General features: G+C 47.4%; 1 protein-coding gene across 2 annotated transcripts in view; it reads right to left on the reverse strand.

Annotated features, from left to right (window-relative positions):
* The window catches only part of FLRT2 (fibronectin leucine rich transmembrane protein 2), a 115,352-nt gene extending 105,008 nt beyond the window's left edge, over positions 1-10,344 (reverse strand). The window contains exon 1 of one of the 2 annotated variants that reach the window (XM_054972699.1): positions 10,188-10,344. The gene's annotated coding sequence lies outside the window, so the exon portion shown is untranslated. Of the gene's footprint in view, positions 1-6,511; positions 6,601-10,187 lie in introns of those variants that run through there. The other variant, XM_054972700.1, reaches the window with a different exon arrangement.
* Positions 10,345-11,470: the final 1,126 nt, after the last annotated feature.

The raw sequence follows: 11,470 nt of genomic DNA on the forward strand, positions 1-11,470 counted from the left end.
TTATTCTCACAATAATCCTGTGAGTTAGGTTAGACTGAGACACAATGCCTGGTCCAAGGTCACCCACCAAGCTTCCATGGGCAGAGTGGGGATTTGAACCAAGGTCTCCTAGATCCTAATCTAACACTCCACCACTCTGGCTCTCTTTTTTTGCACACTGTGGGTTTCACCCTTTTAATTAAAGAATTGTAACAGCAACACACTGTTAGGGCCTCCACCTCAAACACACACATTAATGGCATTTGTCTCTGTGTTGTGTGTGTACTGCATAATATCTAATAGGTCTTAGGACAGTGTTTATAGGCTACAGTCCAGCAATGGAAATGTCTCTTCTCACATAAGTTAAAAAAAAAAAAGAATGCCTACCCCCATTCAATAGTTAAGTCTGGCTTATTTCCTTCACTATGACCCCCGGCTGTCCCTTTGTTTCTGCTTATGTGACTGACATATGTCACCAGCTGCAGTATCCCTCTTGGCACCATTAACCCATTTCTGTCCTGATAAGGTGCTGAATTTAGTTTCCATTCTGGGCTCTGACCTTTTACATCAATGTATCAAGCAGTTTGCCATAGCTACTTTTAGAGACGTGCCAAGGATCTGATCACACAGAAAACCCGGAGCAGACAGGCCAGGACAAGTTTCTTGGGGGGAGAAGGTTGGCCTGTGTTGCTCTGCTTCTAAATTTCCTGTCCTTGTTATTAAGCGGAACGCTATTCAAAAGCTGCTGTGCAGATTCATGTCATAATGAGATCCAGCGCAGGGCAGTGGTTAGAGGATCAGAATGAAAGCAGGTCCAAATCCACACTTGGCCATGAGACTCACCGAGTAACCTTGGCCTGTCTTGCCTAACCTGCCCAACAGGGCTGTTGTGGGGCTAAAATGGAAAGGAGGACACTAGGTATGCTTCCCTGAGCTTTTTGAAGGAACGTTGGCATAAAAAATGTAGTAGACATTATGCTTCATTCCTTAGTTGCATCACTAAGTGCTTCGCTGACCTTAAGATCGCTGCAAGCCAAAAACAATGACCAGAACTAATTCACTCTAAAGATGATAATGAATTTGCCAGAGAGTGAAAATTGTTTACCAAAGGGCTATCGTGGGGAAGGCTGATGCCTTCAGAGTATATACCAACTCTGAAATGAGAAATTACCTTTGGATGTGTTAAAAAATCCCCTGGAAAACATTTCTCATACAGGTTTGATTAAATGAGCCTTTGGATGCTGAAGGAATTGTATATGATCTAAGGCAATGCAAATTTCTTCTGCAAGTGCCCCCATCTTCCATTCCCTATTGATCTTGGGCAAGAGAACTTTGCCCATCAACTTCCAAGGAGCCAAGATCACTCCAGATTTAGCTTTTAATAAATTATGGCAACAATTATTCATGCAATTTGATTTCTCTTGGATAGTGGAACCCTAGGAGAAGGTAAGCCAGCCTTTGCAAGTAAATGAAGCCAGAAAGGAAAGGGAATCACAAATAAAATATCCCAACACTACAAATTCCTTAGGCAGGCTCAGGTCCCATGTGAGTGAGAGCTTATCAGGATCTAACTCTTTAATTATCATGACTATTTAAAGGTTATCACCCCCAATACGTTTGCAAATCATCTTCCTTTATGTTAATTTCTGTGACTGTGGTCCTTAGCCCATAAACTGTCACAGAGAATTACTCTATTAATTTATCAGTTGACTAGCTGCCCAGCAATTAATAATTATGAAGGATTCAAAAAGCCTTGTCGGAATATTTGTTGTGACCTTTTGAGGATTGATAGGGGGGAAGGACAATCCCATAAGGTGCCGAGCGCCTTTCATCTCCTTCAAAGAGATGACAAAATATGTGTGGATACCCAAGTATATCAGGAGTAGAAACTCTGTGGCATAATCCTTACAACATGCAAGACTGGGATCCATAAAATGTACCCAGTTAGAAAATGTATGTTCCCGCTTGATTTTATAAAGAAGGATCAGCAGCCTGTGCAAAACTGAGCAGAAAGTTTTCGAAATTCTGCAGTCCTCCCTATAGAATAATCTCATTAAACCAGGCTAGCTGTTAGTAAGCAATCTGAGAACTGAATCCTAAATCTCAACAGGCAATTCATCTGAGTGCAGGATAACTTTATATAACTGTTTTTATAAATGAGGTACGAGTTCTTCAATTGATATGCAGAAGCCAAGAAACAGAAGGGCCTGCCTTTAAAATAAATAAGCAACTCAGATCAAACCCAATATAAAATAGACAAGGGACCTTTGCGCTGCAGATTTGAAAGCACAGAATGTCGTCTTCCTTTTTCAAAAACAAAAATCATTAAAGGTGTTTTACAGATTTCTGTATGGATCATTTCATTTTTTGTAATCCTCAATTTGACACGATGAATTGTTTTAAGAGCTCACCAGAACCGCATTTTGATTCAATTCAAAGGGCCATGTCAGGAGGAAGAATCAAAGAGAACTAAAGACCATTCACTGTGTAAATCACCAGGGGAGGACCAAAGAACAGGAAGATCCAAACAATTTGGGCCACTGACTGAAAATAAGATGTCCATTGTACTAGCTGAGCACTTTACTGGATGACTGAACTGGAAGAGATTCAGAAAAACTGTATTCCGCCCCCCGCCCCCCCTCGGGAAAACATTTGCCTCCAGTTTTGTAAGCAATTAGTTTTGTGATTTGGAAAAAAATAAGGACAAGATATAATATCGAGTCTCATATTTCTGAAAAAGAAATCTGAAGAATGAATCTGTAGGTCACATATTGCTTTGGGGTTGGAGTTGGATGCCATCAGTCTCTGCTGACATCGCCTTCCTCAGAATAACCACTTTGTGTGGTTTCGTTCATTTCTTCCACACACAAAAAACAAAAAAAAGATGTGTGCTACTCTTGGACACCTTTCAGTTCTTGGTATATGACAGTTTAAAAAAGAACCCTCCGAAGAATTATTTCTGGGCAAAGGTTGACCAAAAGGAACCATCAGCTTCCTAATGCCACCATACTACCCGGCACTAATGCGTCGAAAATGTCAGACAAGGCAATTCCCTTAATCAAAGCAATGTAGTTATTTAAGCCCTCGGTTGATATTCAGAATAATTAACCAAAACATGAAATATGGATCTGGATACAAGTAAGAGACAAATTAGTATTGGAAGGCTGGGTTTAATAATCCCCTAAAAGGGACCATCTGTTAATAACAGCCCTTTCCCTTGATCTCTGATGTGCATTCACAATATAGGCACAGATGGATTCTTTTTTGCTATCACTGAGAGCATTCTGCAACTATACTAAGTAACTGTACATCTTTTCTGATGTCAAGTACCAATTTTTATGTATTTAATATGGGCCACTAAAGTAAATCAGCACACTTTGGATCAAGCGTGGACCATTGGATGGACTGCACCGCATTCCGTCTCTTGGCTAATGCTTTACTGAATGACAAGAGTCCATTGTCTAAAAACAATTTGGTGTTTCTTTGCATTAACAACAGGGCCCAGTTAACTCACGTTTGTTTGAACTTGCTGCTAAAATAGTGGACCCCAGTGGAAAACTGTTTCTGAATGCTGAAAACAACTGGAGTAATTTAAGGCATCTTAAAAGCCAAGCAATTCGGATGTTGGATTGTTTGCTTTCTTCATTTCAATATATTTCGCAGAAGAAAAGGAGGGGGTTAGGAAGGAGAGAGACATTCATTGATTGTATACTTCTCACAGATAGAGGTCACTAATGGACTGAATTTGAATCACTATGGCTGAAGCCACAAAGTTATGTGAAAGTAATCTACTGAAAAATGAACTCACTTTGAGATTAAGAGCAAGGGGTGTGTAGATAGATGACTAAGAAACAAACAATATTATCTTAAGAGGAACACTTTCCTTCACCTGTAAATTGCAGCCGAATACAACCTGCAGTTGTTAACCTGCCTGAACATTCCTGCTTGTTTTCAAACAAGTAAAAAAGATGTTTTTGTTGCTAGGGAAAGTGGAAAAAATCAAATCAGCAAGGCTCTTGCACACAGAAGATTTGCTGTTCTGACTGTTACCATTTACATTATTATCATTTGCATTCCTGGTTAGAGCCTAAAATCATTCGAATGTATTTTTTTTTCAAAATGGGTAGAGATGAGATAGTTGTTGGCAGATAAGACTTGTTATGTGTCAAACGCCCCAGCAGACCTTGATATAATCTTGATTTATAGCAATGGCACAAATTAAATTCAGTCTTAAAGTCAAATGCAGATAAATCTCTCTCTCTCTCTCACACACACACACACACACACACACACACACACGTACGTACAGGCGAATTTAAGAATGGGTACATCTAAGTTCTAATCTTTGTATAATCCATTAATTTATCTTTTGTTTTAGCCCTGGACTGCTGAAATAGCAGTGTCCAGTGTCGTGGACGTAGGCCTGTTTGCAAGCAAGCAAAGCCCACAATGGCTAGATCCACTTTTTGGTGGCTCTTGCCCTGTACCCTCCTCTTTTTTTGTAATCATTCTCCTACTACCTGAAAATAACATCAGATTTGAAATGAGATCAGGTTCAAGAAGTATGTGAGTGTAATTCCACGTCCCAAGAGAGAGCCTGAAGGAATCATAGGTGTCCTGGGAAGGAGAGAGAGAGAGAGAGAGAGAGAGAGAGAGAGAGAGAGAGAACTGTTCCAGTTCATGGACTGGGACAACAGGACACCTGGGAAATTGACAGCAAGGCAGGGAAACTGACATTATCCTAGCTGGCTGAATGGTGGGGGGGATTCACTCTGCAGCACTGGAAACCAAGCAGAAGGGGGGAAGTGACGGTCATCTTAAAGAAAACTAGGCAAAAGTCATTTATGCTCCCTAGTCTCATCATATGTAAACAGAAAGGGACAGTTGCACAAGAAATCCTTCCCTCTGTGTGCTTTTCATTTAGATCAGTCACTGCAATTTTAAAGGAAGTGAATCACAGTTATCTCAGAAGGCCTATCTGCCAATTTTGTCCCTAGATGTACAGCCATCACTTCCAATGACAGCATAAGCCCCACAGGGGGCCTTTCCTTTAAATATAAAGGCAGGCACATCAAGTATTTAGGGGATTTAGCAAAAATAACATCTCAAGTGGGTGCCTGCTGCATACGCCTTCCAGTGAGGACCTATCCTTTTGTTTTTCTTGAATCTGGAATGGACTCACAAATGGCTTCCAAGAAGACACACCACAGTGACCGAATCCCGTGATGGGAACTCTAGGGCTGTTCTGACTAAGCAAAGACTGCAAGGATTAAAACACCCCTAAAGGATTACACTTCAGAGCCAAATTGATTTGATTAGTTTGTAAGCACCCAGTAGTTAAGAGGCAGTAAATAAACCTGACTATTCTAGTGTGTGTCTTGCTCATATTTACACATTTTTATTTAATTCCCCCATTCTCTCTCTCTGTCTCTCTTCTTCCCTTCTCATCCTGCCTAATCATATCTTTCTTAAGTTAAAAAAACCCCAGCAACTGAAGAAATCTAATCACCGCTTTCTATAAGTAAACACAGGCTTTTGCATGGATTTGTGCCTTGGACTTTATTAGCTTATTGTAAGCTTTAAAACAGATTTCCTCCATTAAAATTAATTAAAAGCGCCTGTTGACTGATTCCCATTCCAAAGAAGAAGGTAGATAGCTTATCTCATAGTTTGCAGCTTTAAAAAAAATATATGTTTTATCACACACTCTAAAGAGCTTTTTCATTCATTTTGTTTCCCCTTCCCCTTCCATTTGGCTTGCCTGGAGCCATCATTTGTCTGACCAGCTATAAGAAACAAAGCTGCTGTCCATTTGAGACTTGAAATACAATTTCTGCTTCCTTCTCCCCCCCCCCCCTCAGCCCATCACATTTGCCTTTATGGAGCTATTGATGGGAATCTGATTAATACTGAGGCCATTTGCAGTTGCCACCCTGCATACACACACACACACCCATCTGAATTTCATAAGGCTTGTCAGCACTGACTAACCTGCTGTCTCTTCCCAGCCTGTCTTATCTTTTCAAGTTCTCCTTTCTGAAGATCTCTTCCTATTCCTTCCCCCAATACAGCCCTCCTTCCAGATGTATAGCAGCAGCTCCTGAAGGTAGGAAAGGGTATGCCTATGTCTGCTTGTCTCAATTCGAGCTAGGAAATTGATGGAAGATACATTTGGAAGCATTTAGAACGAGTCACTGGCCAATGACGTAGAAGAGGGAGAAAGCTGTATTTTACCTGGATGTGTTCTCTCCCCCTCTCATTCACACGCACAGGCAAACCCTCGTCTGAAATTTACCAAGCGGTACAGAGCACTCGTCACATACAGCCACTGATCACTTTCTTCGCGGTCATGCCTGCATGTCACTGTCACGCGCCCACCCATTCACACGCGCGCGCCGATACACGAGGAGGCGAATAGCGATCTATCTAACCGAGTCCACAATCCGATCCCGGGGGAATGGCTAACTTTCTGACTCGCCGGAGAGGGGACTGATGGAAGGTCCAGAGGCGAGACACGCAAGCCCGACCGTACCTGCAGGCTCTGCCGGTCGCCCTCCTGCGGCTGGGCCAGTAATCCTCCCTGCGCCTTCGGCCTCCCCGGCGGGCAAACTTCGGTAGCCGCAGCGTTGCCCCCAGCACGGCGGCGGCTGGTGCCTGGGGAGAGATCCGACGCGGGGATCCCAGCCTGGCCTCCCTTGCCGCGGGCTCCTCCTCTGCTTCCCCTCGCCGCCGCCGCCGCCGCGTCCTCTGCTGAGCGATGCCTCGACTTTCTTTCGCCGTCCTCTCTTACGAGGCAGCGGCATCATCCTCCCCCCTTCTCCTCCAGCGCGCAGCCCAGAGCTCCGGCATTCCCGACGCTCCCCTTCTCCGTCTCCCTCGCTCCGGTTCCACCTCCCGGGGAGAAGAGCGAGGAGGGAGCCCGACCGAGCCCGCTGGCAGCTTTCTCTCGGTGCTGGGAGATCCGAAGAGAGGCTCAGCCCGGGAGACAGAAAGCGCAGGCGGGAGAATCGCCGGCAACCCTGGAGAGATCTCAACCCGTGCAGACGTGCAGGCGTGCGCGCATGTACCTCGAGGAGCGTGTGGGATGCGAGCGAGCGAGCGCGGGTGTGCTTGCGCGCCTCCTCCCTCCTTCGCTCCGCGTCCAGCCCGTAGGTTGCTCTCCGCCGTAATGAGGTCTCCAATCGGACTATTCCCTGCTAATGGAAGCCGTGCCTTTTTCTCCCCCTTTTCCTTGCCTGACACCCCAGGGAGATGTTTACAGTAATGAATTCACTCGATAGCCATCTCTCCTTCTCTCGCTCGGAGTCCCTCCCACAGGTCGAGTTTCAAGAATGCTTGGAAGGCAGGGCTGCAACCTGAAAGCTTTCCAAGAGCCAGAGGAGGACTCGGTCGGCCTGTTTTTTCCCCTCCTTTTTTTTCTTCTTCTTCTAAAACACCTTTTAACCCACCCTTCTCCGAAAAGATCTCCACCGAAGTGGTGCGTCTGCCTGATTAGCCCCCCCTCCCCCCCGATTTTGGAGGCGCATCTATCAGACAGAATACGGGAAAGCGTAGCGCTCCCCAATCAGCCCCTGCTCCGCCTTGGGCTGGCGGGCGGGCGCGTGTGCGATTAGCGGCTTTAATTGCCCCGATGCGAGCGCTTGGCCGAAGCGTCCCAGAAGGCGAGACTGGCAGGAGACCGGCCGCCCCACCCAACATGTCCCGAGCCGGCAGCTGGGCTGACTTGGGGGCTCTCGGTGCCAGAGAGCAGATGGACGCTCCTTGCACGGGCATAGCAGAGAATACGAAAGGAAGACACCCCCCTTGCTGCGATAAAGTAAATTAATGCTAGTTATTAGGAAGAGACCGAGTGAAAGAGAGCCTTCACCCGGGCGGCCTGTTTTCATGTGGATGCAACCTAGGCTGAAACCATTTCTTTCTTTCTTTCTTATGAACTTTTGAATCTTGGGAAAATCAAATCAATAAATAGATCCCCCTGGAGAAGTTAGAAAAACCTGTTTTCTGTTATCTCGACTTTTCTAAACTGCTGGAGAAACCCCAGAGTATTTATCGTCACATGTCTCCCTGCCACAGATATAAATAAATACTGCCCCCCTCCCCAACAATGATACATTTGGGGTAAACCAGAAAGCCACTTAAAGAAAAGAAAGTCAATGATTCAGAAATCGTCAGCTACTACAAGAATGGGACTTTCGGCACGGTATCATAGGTCTCAATAAACTGGCAGCATTCTATTCTGTGAATACTGTTACAATAGAAAGAAAAGAGGAGGGAGAGGGTGTATCTGCTGGATCTAGCTGGTTAAAACATACATTATCCAGACTGCATGTTTTACATTATTTTTAGCGCCAGGGGTGGAAGAAAATTGGTAAAACTGATCAATGCCATGTGTCCAATAGAAGGTTTGGGGGAGATTTTTTTTTAAGCCTTTGAAATCCCGTAGAGATTTTCTTTTCCTCTTCACGCTGACTTGTTCTTTATGACCATCTAGAGTTCAAAAACAGTTTCTTGACACAGACGTCTCAATTTTATTCTAAATGCATTGAAAGGGGAGTTTTGAGGGCTTTCACACGTGCATTTCCATCAGCGTGATGAAAGCGGTTGAGTTGCCTGAGTGAAGAGACCCTCCCGCCCCCGAAGAGACACATGAAGTTTCGTGTCTCAGGCAAAGTCAATCCAGGCGTTCAGCTCAGCTGTCGATCATCAAATACAGAGCACACAAGCCATGCGCACACGCCTGAGCCAGCCAGGCCTAAGTCCTTCTAGTTTCTATATACGTGAGGTGCCTGGGGCTAAATGCCTGGCCGACGCTGAACCGGCTGGCAGAATTTCCTCCTTCCTTTTCGTTCACACGTGCAATTTAACCCTTCTCTTTTGCCTTAGCCAGTTGGGCTTCCGTCTTCACTGCAATGTATTGAAAGGTGGAGCAAGACGAAACGGTACGTTTGTAAGAGGGCCTAGAAGCTTTCCAAAGCACAAAAGAAATAGGGCAAGGGCAGAGAACATCCAAGGAAGGAGACCTGCCCGAGCAACCTTGCCAAGGGCTCCCAGCCCAGTGGATACAATGGCAATGCATTGATTTGGAAACGGGAACAGCCACTAGGTGCATTTCCATGCGCGCACGGGTTTCAAACAACCACTCCATTGCCCATATCTGTCCTCGGCTTGAAATGGAGGCTGATGGCTCCAAACACCCAACTGTCGCCTGTCGCCCCCCCTCCCGCCCACACAAATTACCCCAACCCTCGAGGGCCCTGTCCCGTTAGAAATCCCTCCTGTTCTGACCCCGAAGAGAAAAGCTAGGGAAAGGCCTGGAGAAGGGAACCCGGCCACGTCTGAAACGGAAGCGCCAGAAAGAGCTGGCAGGCACCGCTGGCACTGAGATAAAAAACAACATGGAAATGATCAGCGATGTGTCGGGGGAAAGAGGGGGGTTGCCGTAATCCATGCGGTTGCCTGGGTACCTCGGCAGAGTTAAGGAAACAGCTGGACTCGAATTAGTTAAAACAGCCCTTAAAAGACAAAACGAGCGAGCACCCCTCTTCTGCGGAGGGGGGGGGGGCATTCGCAGGGCAGCGAATAAAACGGGGCTTCACCTGAGTGGCCCGCGGAGGATCGCGCCCTTCTTTTCCCCTAAAGACCTCGTTCTCGCATCTCGATCCCCTCGGTGGGAAAATCTCACGGCTTACTTCCGAGTAGACCCGCCTAAACTAAGGCTGCGCGACAAACAGGTGGACGAGCGGCTCCAAGGGTTGCCTGTCTGGAAGCATAAAAGCGAGACAGAACCTTCTCCGCTGCACTGATCCAGTTCCACGTGGATGGCTGGGCGGGGGAGCGACTGATAACACGCAAGCCGAAACCCGTTCTGGGGGCGACGGATCCCGCCGCAGCACACACCTGAGCGAACACAACCGAGCCGAATCTGCCAGCATTGCCCTGCGAAAAGACTACTCCGGCGTAAGCAGGTTTGGGATCGCAGGCTGCTTTCTCCCAGCTAGGCGATCCTCACTGGCGGGAGAGTTTCCCCAGTTCCTTCTACGGTCGCACAGAACCTAACCTGCATGCATCTGGTCCCCCCACTGAAACTTAATACTGGGAGACAGAAATGCCCCGGGTGCTTCTCCCCCCCTCCACTCCCCCTCCCCATATTTTTTTAAGCAGATGGTGAAGGGAAGTATCTGCAAAAGAAGCAAAGAAGCCGTTTTTACCTGATGAGACAGTCGTGGCTCTTCTTCCTTTGGATCTCACCCAAACCCCACTGGGTCAGGAAGGTGGAGAGGGAAGCAGCTGGATTCCTGCATTGTACTGATTTAAGGATCCCCGCCAAGGGCTGGCTTGCTTCCATAGCTGGCGAGCGCCCCGAGCCTCCTCATAATCGCCCCCTTCCCCCGATTGTGGGCTTCTCTCCCCGCGGGCGACGCGCAGAGGGGTCTTCCCGAGCCTCAGTCCAGCCGGTCATTCACCCAGAGACGCTAAGAGCGGAGCTGATTTCCAAAGCCTCTTTTGTGTGTGTGCGCGCAAGAGGAGGAGGGGGCGAGCCAACCCCTTTCCCCGCCGAAGATCCCGACCGGCGAAGGGTTCGATTCACTGAAGCCCCCGGCCCGCAGCCCCCGAGGCGCCCATCTTCTCTGCTGGAATTCAAGCGGGCGGCTGCACCAGCGGCGGCGGCAACACGCAGCGTCGCCCGCCTCGAACAGCGCCTTCCTCGAAACTCGACCGTCTAGCAAAGGGGGGAAAAAAGAAGCGGGAGGCAACCGCTTAACCCTTTGCAGGCGGGCGGTTGGGAAGAGGCTCGCGGGTCGGTCCCTCCCGCCGCCTAGGAGCGGGCGGTGTTATGGCTGGCCGCGAATCGTCTGGAAAGGCTTGTTGGGGGGGGGGGGGGACTCGCCCCAAAGGACACAACCCCGGCCGCCAGGCTTTGGGGATTACTTGTGCGCGTCTCTTTGGAACGCGCCTGGCCTTGGAAATGAATGAATGCATGAATGAATGAATGAACAGCCACAACAGCCAGCCAGAGGAGGGGAGGGTTTGCAGTTCTCCCAGGTTTAAAACCGCTTCTGAAAGAAGGGGAGGGGATTTGCCTCCTTGGATTTTGGAGGGGGTGGCAGTTTAATGCTGCATTATTTTTATAGCCCACCACCCCTTCTTAATCTTTATCACCTACTCCCAGCTTCAGATATGCCTGCTGAGAGCTATGAAGACTGGGAGCCCGTGCTTTTGGCAACAATTTGGGGAAGGTTTTTTTTAGTGTGCCCTGATCTGGATAGTCCAGGCAAAACTGATCTAGTCAGCTCTCAGAAGCTAAGCAGGGTCGGCCTTGGTTAGTAATTGAATGGGAAACCTCTAAAGAAGATAAGTGTTTCAGAGGCAGGCAATGGCAAACCACCTCTGTTAGTCTCTTCAAAACCCCACCAGGGGGTTGCCATAAGACAGCCACGCCTTGATGGCAGTTTCCTCCACCACAACTTTAGGATAAAGCAGAAATGAGGGG

This window comes from Eublepharis macularius, chromosome 2 (genome assembly GCF_028583425.1).
Source record: "Eublepharis macularius isolate TG4126 chromosome 2, MPM_Emac_v1.0, whole genome shotgun sequence".
Lineage (NCBI taxonomy): Eukaryota > Metazoa > Chordata > Lepidosauria > Squamata > Eublepharidae > Eublepharis > Eublepharis macularius.